This window comes from Limulus polyphemus, unplaced genomic scaffold, assembly GCF_000517525.1.
Source record: "Limulus polyphemus unplaced genomic scaffold, Limulus_polyphemus-2.1.2 Scaffold3, whole genome shotgun sequence".
NCBI lineage: Eukaryota > Metazoa > Arthropoda > Merostomata > Xiphosura > Limulidae > Limulus > Limulus polyphemus.
This window is the reverse complement of record NW_013665613.1, coordinates 1307771-1320026: the sequence shown is the minus strand read 5'-3', so window position 1 is coordinate 1320026 and position 12256 is coordinate 1307771. Positions and strand designations below refer to the sequence as shown.

Genomic DNA, 12256 nt, shown 5'->3' with positions numbered 1-12256 from the left:
CCTTTGTTGAACAAAATATTATTATATGACATATTAATTGGTAATTACGTGTTTTCAAAGATATTCTAGGTATTATCACATGTTTCAGGATGTTACTAAGTACACAAGCTAATTTATTGTAATTCCTCAGTAAAAATGTCGAGGAACTTTTGCTACAACTTTGGCAAGAGTTGGGTGATTAACTCAGTGGATATAATCGATTATCTATAGGCATTAATTACATCAATTAATGTCACAAAAATAATCAACTAACTGAAATAAGGGTTTTGATTATTCCAACTGCCCAAGTAATGAAAATATTGCCATTATCAAAATATTTCTATTCAAGAGTAAATTGGGAGAAAATTATTCACTTTTAGCAATTAATAAAATTTCATACCCATATTAACATCGATTCATCAGTCTTCATATGTGCTGAATGGTCAATCTGAGAAAAACTTATTAAGCATGAAAATGTTTCTTTTTGTGAGGGAATTTCACAAATAAAATAGGATATCCTTCGTTCACTGAAGAAATATTTCGAAGCTAGGAGCATGAATGGAAAAAAATGCATAAATGGAGGAATGTGTTTGAGTATGAATTTGTTGTTGTTCAGTTTATATATATATATATACATTTTATTATTTCAGCATTATATACATGTATGATTTTATTGTAGCATGGTAAAATATATTGAATTGAATTTCTTCCCTTTGACAAGGAATGGTGACATCCAGTGGGAAAAATCCCTACAGCTGCTTAGTGAACCTGAGCACTCTGTACCCATTGTATTGGAATGCAAGCATTTTTGTCAACAATGCATAGCAGTCAGTCTCCTTTGCTTAAAAACAAATGCAATGCAATTTTCCTTATTAAAATAACACATCGAATCACAAAAGACAGTTGTAAACGACCCACTAGACAATCACATTGCATGTACGCTATGATCTAAGGGATTGTGTCGACTGCACGTTTTATATTCATTCATCACTATTTTTAGGAATATTACCATTGCATTATTTCAATGGGCATCTTTTAGGTTTTGATTAATTCAAGATTGTTCATTTAGTATCTCAACGCTGTGAATAATCAACTTGAAGTTAGTTTCTGATTTTAATATTTTTGATTATTTCAAATGTCCAGTTATCATGTGAATATAATTACTTAGCTGAGTATAAGCAATTAATGAGCCTGATGGCTAACAACATATTATGAGCTCAGTGATTAATCAATCATCAATTCCACTAATTGTCTGATGTTAACTGTGGCTATAACTCATGTTATGAAGGTGTAATTTTAACTTCTATATATTGATCCACATTTAAGATTTTTTTTTTTGAATTTGCAATCAACTCATTTTTCGGAAAATATAGCTTAACGATAAAAAAAAAACACAAACATAATAACAGGAAGAATTTATTAAGCATTTCAGAATTGTTTCCATCATCAGTAATCTCAGGTTACAAAACAAACAAAGAGTATTTGTAGTTAAAACAGAAGTATATACATAAGAAATGAACAAATCAAATATACAAATATAACCTCAAAAAAATGAAAACTGAGGCACAAGTGAAATAGTTAAAATAGGCTTAAATCCCAGTGAAGACTGTGTTACTTAGGGAGGAGAGAAGGGTTTTTATGTATAATGTTTCTTTTATAAGAAGTTCAGTATCATGTTTGGCTGTTGAAAGAATGTTACAATTTGCGAGAGAAATTGAATGTCCTGTTTTTGTGTTGTGTTGATAGATAGCAGAATTGGGAGGGTTTGTAGCCTTTCTTCCATTTTTTATAGATATGCTCGTACTTTAAGGTGATGTTTGGTTTCACCAATATAGGAGGACTTATAGTCTCCGCACGTGTATAAGTGGATGAGATGTGAACAGTGGGCAGTTGGCAAATGATCTTTGTAGTGGAAGAAATTTTTTAGTGTAAAGTTGGATTTCATAATGACTTTCATGTCAATTTGGGGATACTAAGTGTTACATAACTTTTTCAACTATTTCATGATAAGGGAGCTCTGTCTCTCAAGATATGGTAAGCAGGTGTAAAGGGAAGTTTGGGTACAGTGGGTATATTAGGTGGTGTGACAAACAAATTAGTTAGGAATGAGAAAGTTATTTTCTCCAAGAAATGCATAGGGTAGCCATTAAAAAAAATATATATTTTTTATGGAAGTAATTTCTTTGTGAAGGGTTGAATATGATGAGGTTTGTATGCTCTAAGTAGACAGAGAATAAGATAGCTTTTAAAAGAGAAGAGTATAAAATTGTCAAACTGAATGAAAAGGTCAGTAAATGTGTTTTAACGATAGACAGAAGTTGAAAAGCCATTAGCATCATGGTTACCAAGAACGTCCAGAAACTGAATTGAATTATTAGTCTCAATTTCATGAATGAAGTGTATAGAGAGGTGTTGTGAATTGAGATGGTCAAGATAGTGTTGGATATGATCAATATGGTGGAAAATAAGGAAATTGTCATTAACATACCTTCTGTAGAGAATAGGTTTGAAGCTGAATGAACATTCGTCAATACAGTTCTGTTCGTGGTGAAAGAGAAAAGTGTTGGCTAGCGTAGGACCCAATGGGGAGCTCACTGCAACGCCATCTATTTGCTCATATAGACTATTGTTAAAGAGGAGAAGAGAATCTTTAGTCGAGAGTTAAAAAATAGATTTGAAATCAGACTCAGAAAATCCATTAACAAGAATGTTTTATTAATGCAGTTTTTAAATTGAATTCTTTTTATAATAGTCAAATGTATAATGTTATAATGTTTGTTTTTTTGTTATTGAAATTTATATGATATTTTATTAAAAGAAAAGAATTTTAAAGTTATTTTTAAAGTAAGTTGGTCTGGTAATATATTTAAATACATATATATATGCATATATATTCTCTTGTTAAAAATTCATCTTAAATGATAACCAAACTTATTATAAAAGTGTGTACTTTTGCTTTTAGGAACAGAATATGTGATAGAACTGTGGCAGAGTAGATGGGAAAAATTCCAACGTTTTGATTGTATCCTTTGCAACAAAGCCTTATGCCGAAAAAATCTAGTTGAGCACCTTACTAGTCCAATCCATAGGACTTTGTACCTGGTAAGTATAAGTGGGATCTAAATTTAACCCTTGTCTCTGTGATTTATTGTTTGTTTTTGTTTTACAAAATTTAATTCTTAAAGAAAGCTGTTTATTCTTACAAAACAGTATTAAACACCCCTACATAAAAATGATTCATGGAAAATATATATATAATTTTAGCCCCTTAATGGTTTTAAACTTTTTTTTTTTAATACTAGCCTTAAGATTTGTCGAAATGCAAAACATTTTTAGGATAAGTTTTTGGGGTTAAGTAACTCCTCATCTTATTTTTTTTAGTTCACTAGCATGTTGAAGTTGTGAATCTAAAATTAAAATTTTTTTAGTATAATATATTAGAAACAATTTAACACATATTAGTGGATTTTAGTTCAAGGTTAATCGTGAAAACTTAGTAACATTTTTAAGTAGCTGCTGTTGTCTCTTGCCACAAGTTTAATAAACTGTATATGTAGAATTTTGTACTAAAGCATACCTTGTGGGATTTAATGAAAAGGTACCTGTAAAGCAAATAGTATCATTATAGCTTATAATTAACTCTGACGGTTGTTGTCGACCGTGAACCAGCTTAGGATAATGTCTATCTGTGTGATATGAATCAAAGGTTATGTTTAACTGCTAAAATCTCGTAAAGTTTGTTCCAAAAAACTTACTTGAAATGTAAATTTTTTAATAATATCAACCAAATTTATCTTTTCTTAATATCTATCGTAAATAAAATATATGTAAGAAGAACATAACACTATTGTAGTAGCTTGCTTGCTTGGGCTTGATTTCTTGTTTTTGGTGCTAGATACTTAAATTTATAATTTTGTATATTAACGTTTTATTTAGGTTTTTTCTGCAGTCCGAAACAGGATTATGCATGACTTGTATTCTTAAAAATATAGTCAAGTATTGAGATTTGTGCCATATTGAATAATTCAACATCTTGTCAGAATTTAAGAAAATTCTAACCAGTAAATATTCTTTTTATGTATATTTTCCATCAAATTCTAGTTCCTCTGAACTATTTTTATAATCACTCATAACCATAGAAAGTCTGTGAAAAAACATTTCTCATCCCTACCCTGACTATCTATTCCAAAAACTCTTTATAGGTTTTCCTACTTTTAGGATCCTAATTTCAGGTTTCCTTATTTTTCTGATCCTTAACTCTCATTAAAATAAAATTGTGAATGGTTATGATAATTTTTTAAGGTGTTATCAACCAGCAGCAATAACTAACATTATGTTGTTGCAGATTCTTTGTAGATATGTGTTTGTACTGTGCAGGGGACAATATATATATTATAAACATTTTAATTCTTCTGGTGGATTCTGTTTAAAAATTGGTGTTGTTAAATATTAAGATGAAATTCGTGTTATATTTAATTATAGGATTTTTTTTCATCATGCACTAAATACACCTAAGTACTTTAGGGCACCTTACAGTTATTAGTGGGGTGCTTACAATCATACAACATTATAAAATATTAATAGATAGACCTGAGCTATTAGTAATATCTGCTAATCAATTAATTGACAGCCCAGTAATCAATTACAGTTTTTCAAATCATAGTATTTATACAAATCAAAGTAAAAAAGCAGTTGACAGTCGCTTCAAGCTGGTTGTCTTCTCTCTAGTAAGCAGTTCAACAGCAACAACAACATAACAAAAAAAAGATTGGCAGTGGGTGGCTGTCAACTAGTAGCCTTCCCTCTAATCAGCAGTTCAACAACAAGAAAAAATTAATTGTTGATGGTGAGTGTTGCCAGCCAATTTCCTTCCCTCTAGTCAGCAGTTCAAAATTACTGACAATGGCAGATAGCCATAGTTAAATGCTTTGCCATAACAAAGACAGGACTAGGAAGTTTGGTTGCAATATTGCGATTAATTGGATAATTGGAATAATCATAAACTCTAATTTCAGTTAGTTGATTATTTTTATGACACTAATTTAGATTGATTAGCTATATGACAATAATCAATGTAAATGTTGCTCATAGGTAATCGGTTAATCAATTATATCATCCAGTACTAAGGTAATAACCATTAATTGTATTTTCCTTAACAGTGTACATGTATATGAAAATACTAGATTCATTTACTTTTCTTAATGTAGCTGTGTTTTAATAAAGTTTTCATGTGAAATGATAACCAAATTTTCTGTATTAAATGAAAGGTATATATGTTACCAGAAACTAATTTCATTTCAGCTATATTCAATAAAAGAAAAACATCCCCCACCTTGTTAATTGTGTTTATATTTACTACTTGGTATGAGGTAGGTACAAAAACAAATTCAACAGAAAGAAACTTTATATTTTGTATGAAAGTATTTGAGAATCTGCTTAATAAAAAATTATTTAAATGTCTTCATTTTGTATCCTTTATTTAAGGAGAAAAGGGTTGGAATGTTAATTGTATCAATAATAGAGAGTAACAAAAGCATTTTAAACAAATGCTGACACAACTCATCTATATAGCACAAGGCAACTTTAGTGTCAGCAGTTTCTTGCATTTGAAACTTTAGGAGTTAAAATATTCTGTAGTGTATGTATGTACATTTAGAATACTGCTCAAAATTAAGAGTCAAGACTTGATTGTTTGCTTTCAAGTTAAGTTTATTATGAGTACCATTTACTCGCTCAGTACAGTTAACAAACTAGTTTCATTGACAAAATACATTTCACAAAATAAGTAAAGGATAATTGAAATTTGTAATATTAGACTTTGATAATGCAAAATCATTATTATAAAATATTAATCTTTCCATTTGGTTGGATGTTATATAAATCAGGTTTGTAGTGATTAGCCATTTATCTGTACTGTATATAGTGGTCTCAAACAATCATGACTTATTTCCTACTTTGAAGTAGATCACAGAGCTTTGGGTGCTCCAGATTGTTTGTAAACTGTGCCTGGACCTTGCAAAAAACAAATTGGATATTTGTTTTGTTTTAAATGTGGAGAGCTATTTTAAAAATGCACTCTAATCATGCATTTGATTTGTACAAAAATTTACTGAGGGAATGATGAACATTATTTTAGAACTGTGGTTTTTTGCCTTTTTATAGCTAAATATTATGAATTCCAATTATGTTTGAAGTATTTTGTGAATTATATCATGGTCAGAGTAGGTGTCTGACTAAATTAGCCTGTCTGAAATTGCCACATTGGACCAAATAGAAATATTTAGTAAAGATTGTGGCTTCTTTTGTATTTATGTAGTTACAGCAACTGTAAAGCGTACTTCAGATCAGTCAGTAAGCAACATTATGGAGGGTCCTTTAATATTCTTCAGTCAATGCCATGCATTGTGATGGTATGTGGTAGATTAAGACACATGCAAGGAGGTCTCAGTTTTGGAGATTTTTAACCAGGCTTATATCAGAACTACTTTTTGGCCAGTTCATGACTCCTGAAGTTTCTTGTTTAAATAATTCTTTTGTATCCTTGCACTATGTCATGAGCAAGATCATTCACCATGACAAAGATTGTATAGCTGTGGCCATTACCATGTCAATATGTTGTTGTGCTGTGAATATATTCATCAGAAGGACAGTAAAATCTGCAAGTCTATTCGTACTGAAGTCACTACACCATTGAACTGCTATCAAAAAAGTCGTATTCAGTGATGTTTTACTTAGCATATTGTTCACTTCTGCCACTCTAGTAACATTTCAACCTGATGATTGTTAGTAGATATGCTATAGTCTGATTTTTATTTGAAGATTGCTGCCAATTTTTCTGATCATGACAAAAGTCTGAATGAGCTTTGCTGCATTGTGTGGTCAGTTTACAGTGCTTCTGCAGGTTGACTTGACTGCAAACAGGACTCGGGAAGTATTACTTACCACTTGGCTATTGATTACTCTGGTTAATGTCCTGAAGACCATATTGAGATTATTGACAGTGAAAGAGCAATTTCCAACAGCTTTGTTATGCAGATGTCACCCACATTGCTGGATGCAGCACTTGTTAATTTTTGTACATTTGGACTGTTGAAACAGATGCTGGAAAACTGACTTCCTTGAATGCCAGATTGTCTACGGAAAGCTGCAAGGAGGAGTTGTGTGATTTCGTCATAACTACCTTTTGCAATGAAAACTATCCTGCAGGGCTCTTCTCAAGATACATGGACTGTAACAATGTGGTGAGGCTGCAAAGTCATGTTAATCTAACATACTTAAACATTTGTATATGCACTGTACGTTAAGCTTCTTGCCTTGATGCTTTTAGAATTCTAGTCTTTCCTCACTATGCTCAAGATGCATAATAGTGAATACCCTAGACTTAAAGTTAGACCAACAAGAAGTTCTGACTTTTATAATTTCAGCTACATTAAGAATTGGAGTCTTAATTTCTATTGCTGCAGGATGCTTCCACAAATTAGTGCTACAACTTTTTTTTATTTCTTGGTCAGTCATTCTATATATTTTTTAATATATTTGATGAACAGCTTTTATACTGTGGAGTTGCTTTTAAGTAATAGATTGAACTTTGCTTTTCATAAATACTTCCTTTGTCATTCACTATCATCCTTCCAAATTTTTACCAGATTGACTCAGCAAACTGATCACATGACTTTTTGGTGGTTAGATGAATCACAGGGGATCCTGGATATGTAACATAATGTGGCTTGACTTGCCAATTTATGGTATCTTAAGCAATGACTTATTGTGAAGATCAAGTGCATGAGAAAATGGATTCAAGCCAATTAAATCTATGAATGTGTATGAATGATCTTGTGTTACTCAAAACTTTTAAGGAGTTTTGGAAAACTTGCAGAGAAGATGGGATCGACTTGACCATTTATTAGAAGACCTTTTATTATCTAGGATTTGGAAACAACCTGAAATGAACATGAATACTCAAATGTTTAGTAATCCACATGCAGAATTTGATCTGTAGATAGGATATGGTACCTACTTGTCCAAGAAGTATCTTTTTAAGATTTGGTACTCAAAATCTAATAAGTAGCTGATATGATTTTACAAGCATCAAAACTATGTTTTTTAAGTAATTATCCACCCATGACATACTGGTAAAAAGTTAGTCTGAGTTTAAAGTCATGTGATTACTATTAACTAATTATTTCATGTTAAATACAAATTAATAATTGAATGATTGGTTAGAGATTTTAATAAACTTCTTCAGTAAATGTCACATCATTGATGCGAATGCAATCAAAATTTTCAACAAGAATTTGAGGCTAGGTAAAAGGCATAAGTTTCACAAATTTTCTCTTTTACATTTCTTAGATAAAAAAAAAACTAACAAAATTATCTGACTGTATAGAAGAGAATTTTATGGTTCATCTGTAAATGTGAATAAGTATGGTATCTATAAAACAAAAAAAATGAACAGGACAAAATACTAAAGACAATTTTCCTGTTTAATATTTCAATTGTATGAGACTTATGATCTCCAGTAGGTAAAACTGTTCCTAGCAACATCAAATCTGGATATTTACAAAGGCTATAAAATCAAACTGGAGTTAAATGGAAACTCTTGTTTTGAGATTTACTTGTTTAATTCCATAATACATCTACATTTTAAGTTTTTTTTGGAGGGAAAGGAGGTTAATCTGATAACAGATAATTGTCCAATATTATGGCTTATTAGAACAGAACCTGTAAGGTTCTGGATAAAACTTATTTGAGATTCAGTGTATCATTAAAAAACTTATTCACAAAGTTTAAACACTGTCCATAAAACTGCATTTTTTATATCAAACTAAATTGTTTTATATGTGAAAAGTAGCTTAGAAGATGTCATGGGAATTATATTTCTAATTAATCTAACTAATAATTTTCTTACGTATGAAGCTGATTCTTGATTGACTTGAAAATAACCTTGGCATTTGTGGCTTTCATGTGATGTCATTAACATTGGAAAGCTAGCATCATCTAAGTTGCAGAAACAACTTAAAATATACATGATTTTTCCAGTGCTTATGCACATAGCACTTTTACACAAACAAATGTGGAAAAGCAGATTACAGTACAGATTACATTTTTTTTCAGTGTCTTACAGAAAAATGTTTAAAGATGTGTTGCTGAAAATAACTCACTTTTATCAAAAAGTAAAAGTCACATTATGACCAAATGAACACTGAAATACTAATCAGTGGGACAAACTACCATTTTAGATGAAAATGAAATATTTGATGTGGAATGGGTTGTGATTGGAACAACCACTATTATTTTTCTTGTTATAACCAGTGATAGCAGTATACAACCTGAAAGATTTGTTGAAAGAAAAAACAATTTTTCTTCTGAAGCATGGGAACATAATAATATATATACTGAAAAGCTGTTAGCTTAAGCAGATTTTTGTTTTTGTCACAATTCAGAAATTATATTTAAATAAACAGTTCATGAGTATGAAACATAAACATCAAATTGTAAAAATAGGTGGATACTTTGGCCTTAAAATCCTTCAAATACCATATAAAAGAAGGGTTTTTTAGTTAACAAAAACTAAAATGAAGGTGGCCCAAAACTGAAGAATAAAACAAGAAGTGAAAGAAATAGAAACCAAAACAAAATTAAAACATTAAAATTGAGTTTTTTGTTTGTTTATAATAATTTTTTTGGAAGTTTAAGCTAAAGAAGGGTCTCCACAAGGGCTGTTTCTGACCCTGTTATTGTCTTTCATTCACTGGAGCACAAATTATGGCCTGGAATGTACCAACTACAAAAACACATTTTTTATCTTATCGGGGTACTACTGAGGGAGAAACTGAGGAAGAAACATGTGCATGAAGTCACAATGTATTTCCTGTAACCTACAAAAAGCACAATTGTAGGAGCATAACGCATGATTTGATTTGAAAGAGTACATAGACATATGAAATGTTCAAATCCACAATATTCATGCTGTGCCCAGGATTTCCACATAAGTTATTGTGAATGCTATGTTTTGTTATGTGAGATGGAAAGTCGTACCATCTTAGGACTTAAATTTTTGATGCTGTACAGCCTGATGGACATATCCTTGAACTTTCAGTTATGATGCTTTTATTCAACATTTTCCACACACATTGCACCCATTTTCCACAGCTTTGTTCGTATTGTTCTTCAGTTATTCCAAATTGGGCACAACTCTCTTCACTTGTTCTCAGAGATGACATGGATTGTACTCTTTGCCAACTGCAGTCATATTTGCCATGCTTAAGCATGTATGCTGGTCAGTCAGTCTTGAAACCAAAGGAGTATGAATATTAGATGTCACAGTATTTTAAATATCAGTGTTTTAGCATTTGTGATGACTTATTTATTGTTCTTATACTGTGAGCACATGAATGTACCACTTTTTCTTTTCATATATGATGCATTATATCCCATAACATATATTGTGGAAATACTATGGTGGTAAGTGCATGTGCTTGTTAAAGTCATGTCTATTTGTGTGATAGTGACTGCTTTTTGGCAGAGATTGATGCAGTATCCATAATATTTACCTTATGTTGACAAACGCATTGCACAAATCGTGATATTAACCTAATGGGAGGTGGGGCAGTACAAGGACCACCAAAAGCACCAATTTATGTTTTCTTTCTCAGTGCTTTAATATTCACTGGATTTTAGGGCCAAAAATGGTCTGTGTGAGGACCTGTCTATTGCAAAACTCAGCTGATTTTCTGCATGCCTCATGCTAGTACTGTACAATTGGCTAACATCACTGCCATTGAACAGATTGTTTCAAGTCAATGTGCTTTAACAGTCACATGGAAGAATGGCCCCTGCCTTGTAACAATACTAAGTCAGTAGTGGCACACTGTAGCTATTAACTCTGATACATTAATTATAGATATAACTAGTTTTGTGTACTGAAGAGGTTTTGAATGCTTCTTTGACCCTATACAGAAACAAACACAGTACATCCTGATTAATTTACATAGCTTTAGTCCCATACGCAGGGAAGATGATTTTAGAAAAGTTTAAGTCCAGTTTAAAGCAGTGTGATATTAATCCCAGGATAATACTCTTCATAGTAACAGATAATGGGAGTAACATGGTCAAAGCTGTTATATGCATTTCCTACAGTGTTGAATATTGTTCATCAACTCAGAGTCTAAAGAGACAAACAAAGTGCTACAAGAAGTTCTGCAATTTTGTAGATTTCTGTGCTTTGCACATACTTTGCAGCATGTGTTTTAAGAATCTGAGAAGCAAGTAAGTTATTCGCGTCTCTTGGGTAAGACTATGCAGTTTGTGAAAAATGTTAGAATCATCAATTTCTACCCAAACACTCAATGAAAAATGTGAAAAAATGTTGCAGATTGCCTACAAAATGGAACAATTTGTTGTACCTTATTCAGTATCTGCATGAGGTCAAGACTGAATTGAATAAAACTCCATGAACTAGCCTGGATTCATTGCTGATGAGTAATCCATACTCAAAGATTTAGGTCATCTACTCAAGCATTTTATAGAGCATACAAACCTTCTACGGAAGGTTGGTTTTGTTTTTCCAAATGTTCTGCCACCAATATTTGATTTTGAGTGTTATTTTCAGGACACCAATCAGAACATCTAATTTTCTCAGAGTTTGCTGCTGTCTTTATGTAAGAGATTTGAAACAATGCAACTCAGTTCTGTTGGATTTGAAGCTCTTACAGCTGTAGCCTGTCTGATGGAGCCATTAACAACACTTATATTTTATTCTTGAAATAGAAGTGCTTCTGAATACTTCCAAAGTCTACATAAAGAGTCAGGCAGCTTGGTTCACCAGGTGAATTTGTAACAGCCAGCAAAGAACCATCATCATCAACTGCTGCTCCTCCACCACCATTAAAAAAGTTTACATTTCTAACCAAGAAACTTGCATCTAGCACTGGGGAGCAAACAACAGGGAGCTGTGAAAGTTAATTAGTGAAGTATATTCTTGAGTGCAAGAAAGAATGCAACTTTTGCATAAATGCTTGCTTAAGAATATCCAAATTAGGTTAAGACTTGTGTATTGCACCTGTTTATTCAGGCTTAAGTAGACCACTTTTTTTTTTCTGTTTGTGGTGATTTTACAGCAAGAAAAAGAAAGAGAGCAGGATCTACCTTTGAAACTGGGATCTTTTTTTAAAATGAACTACAATGTTCTGAAGTCTTTGTGGAATTTTCACTTACAGTATTAGGTATTGACCCACAATGTAAATGGAGTAATGTGGTTTAACTATTCAAATTGTAA

General features: G+C 31.7%; 1 protein-coding gene across 2 annotated transcripts in view; it reads left to right on the top strand.

Annotated features, from left to right (window-relative positions):
- The window catches only part of LOC106469136 (microtubule-associated protein futsch-like), a 48500-nt gene that overhangs the window by 17872 nt on the left and 18372 nt on the right, over positions 1-12256 (top strand). For both annotated transcript variants that reach the window (XM_022398232.1, XM_013929635.2), the window contains exon 5: positions 2942-3081. The gene's annotated coding sequence lies outside the window, so the exon portion shown is untranslated. The remainder of the gene's footprint in view (positions 1-2941; positions 3082-12256) is intronic.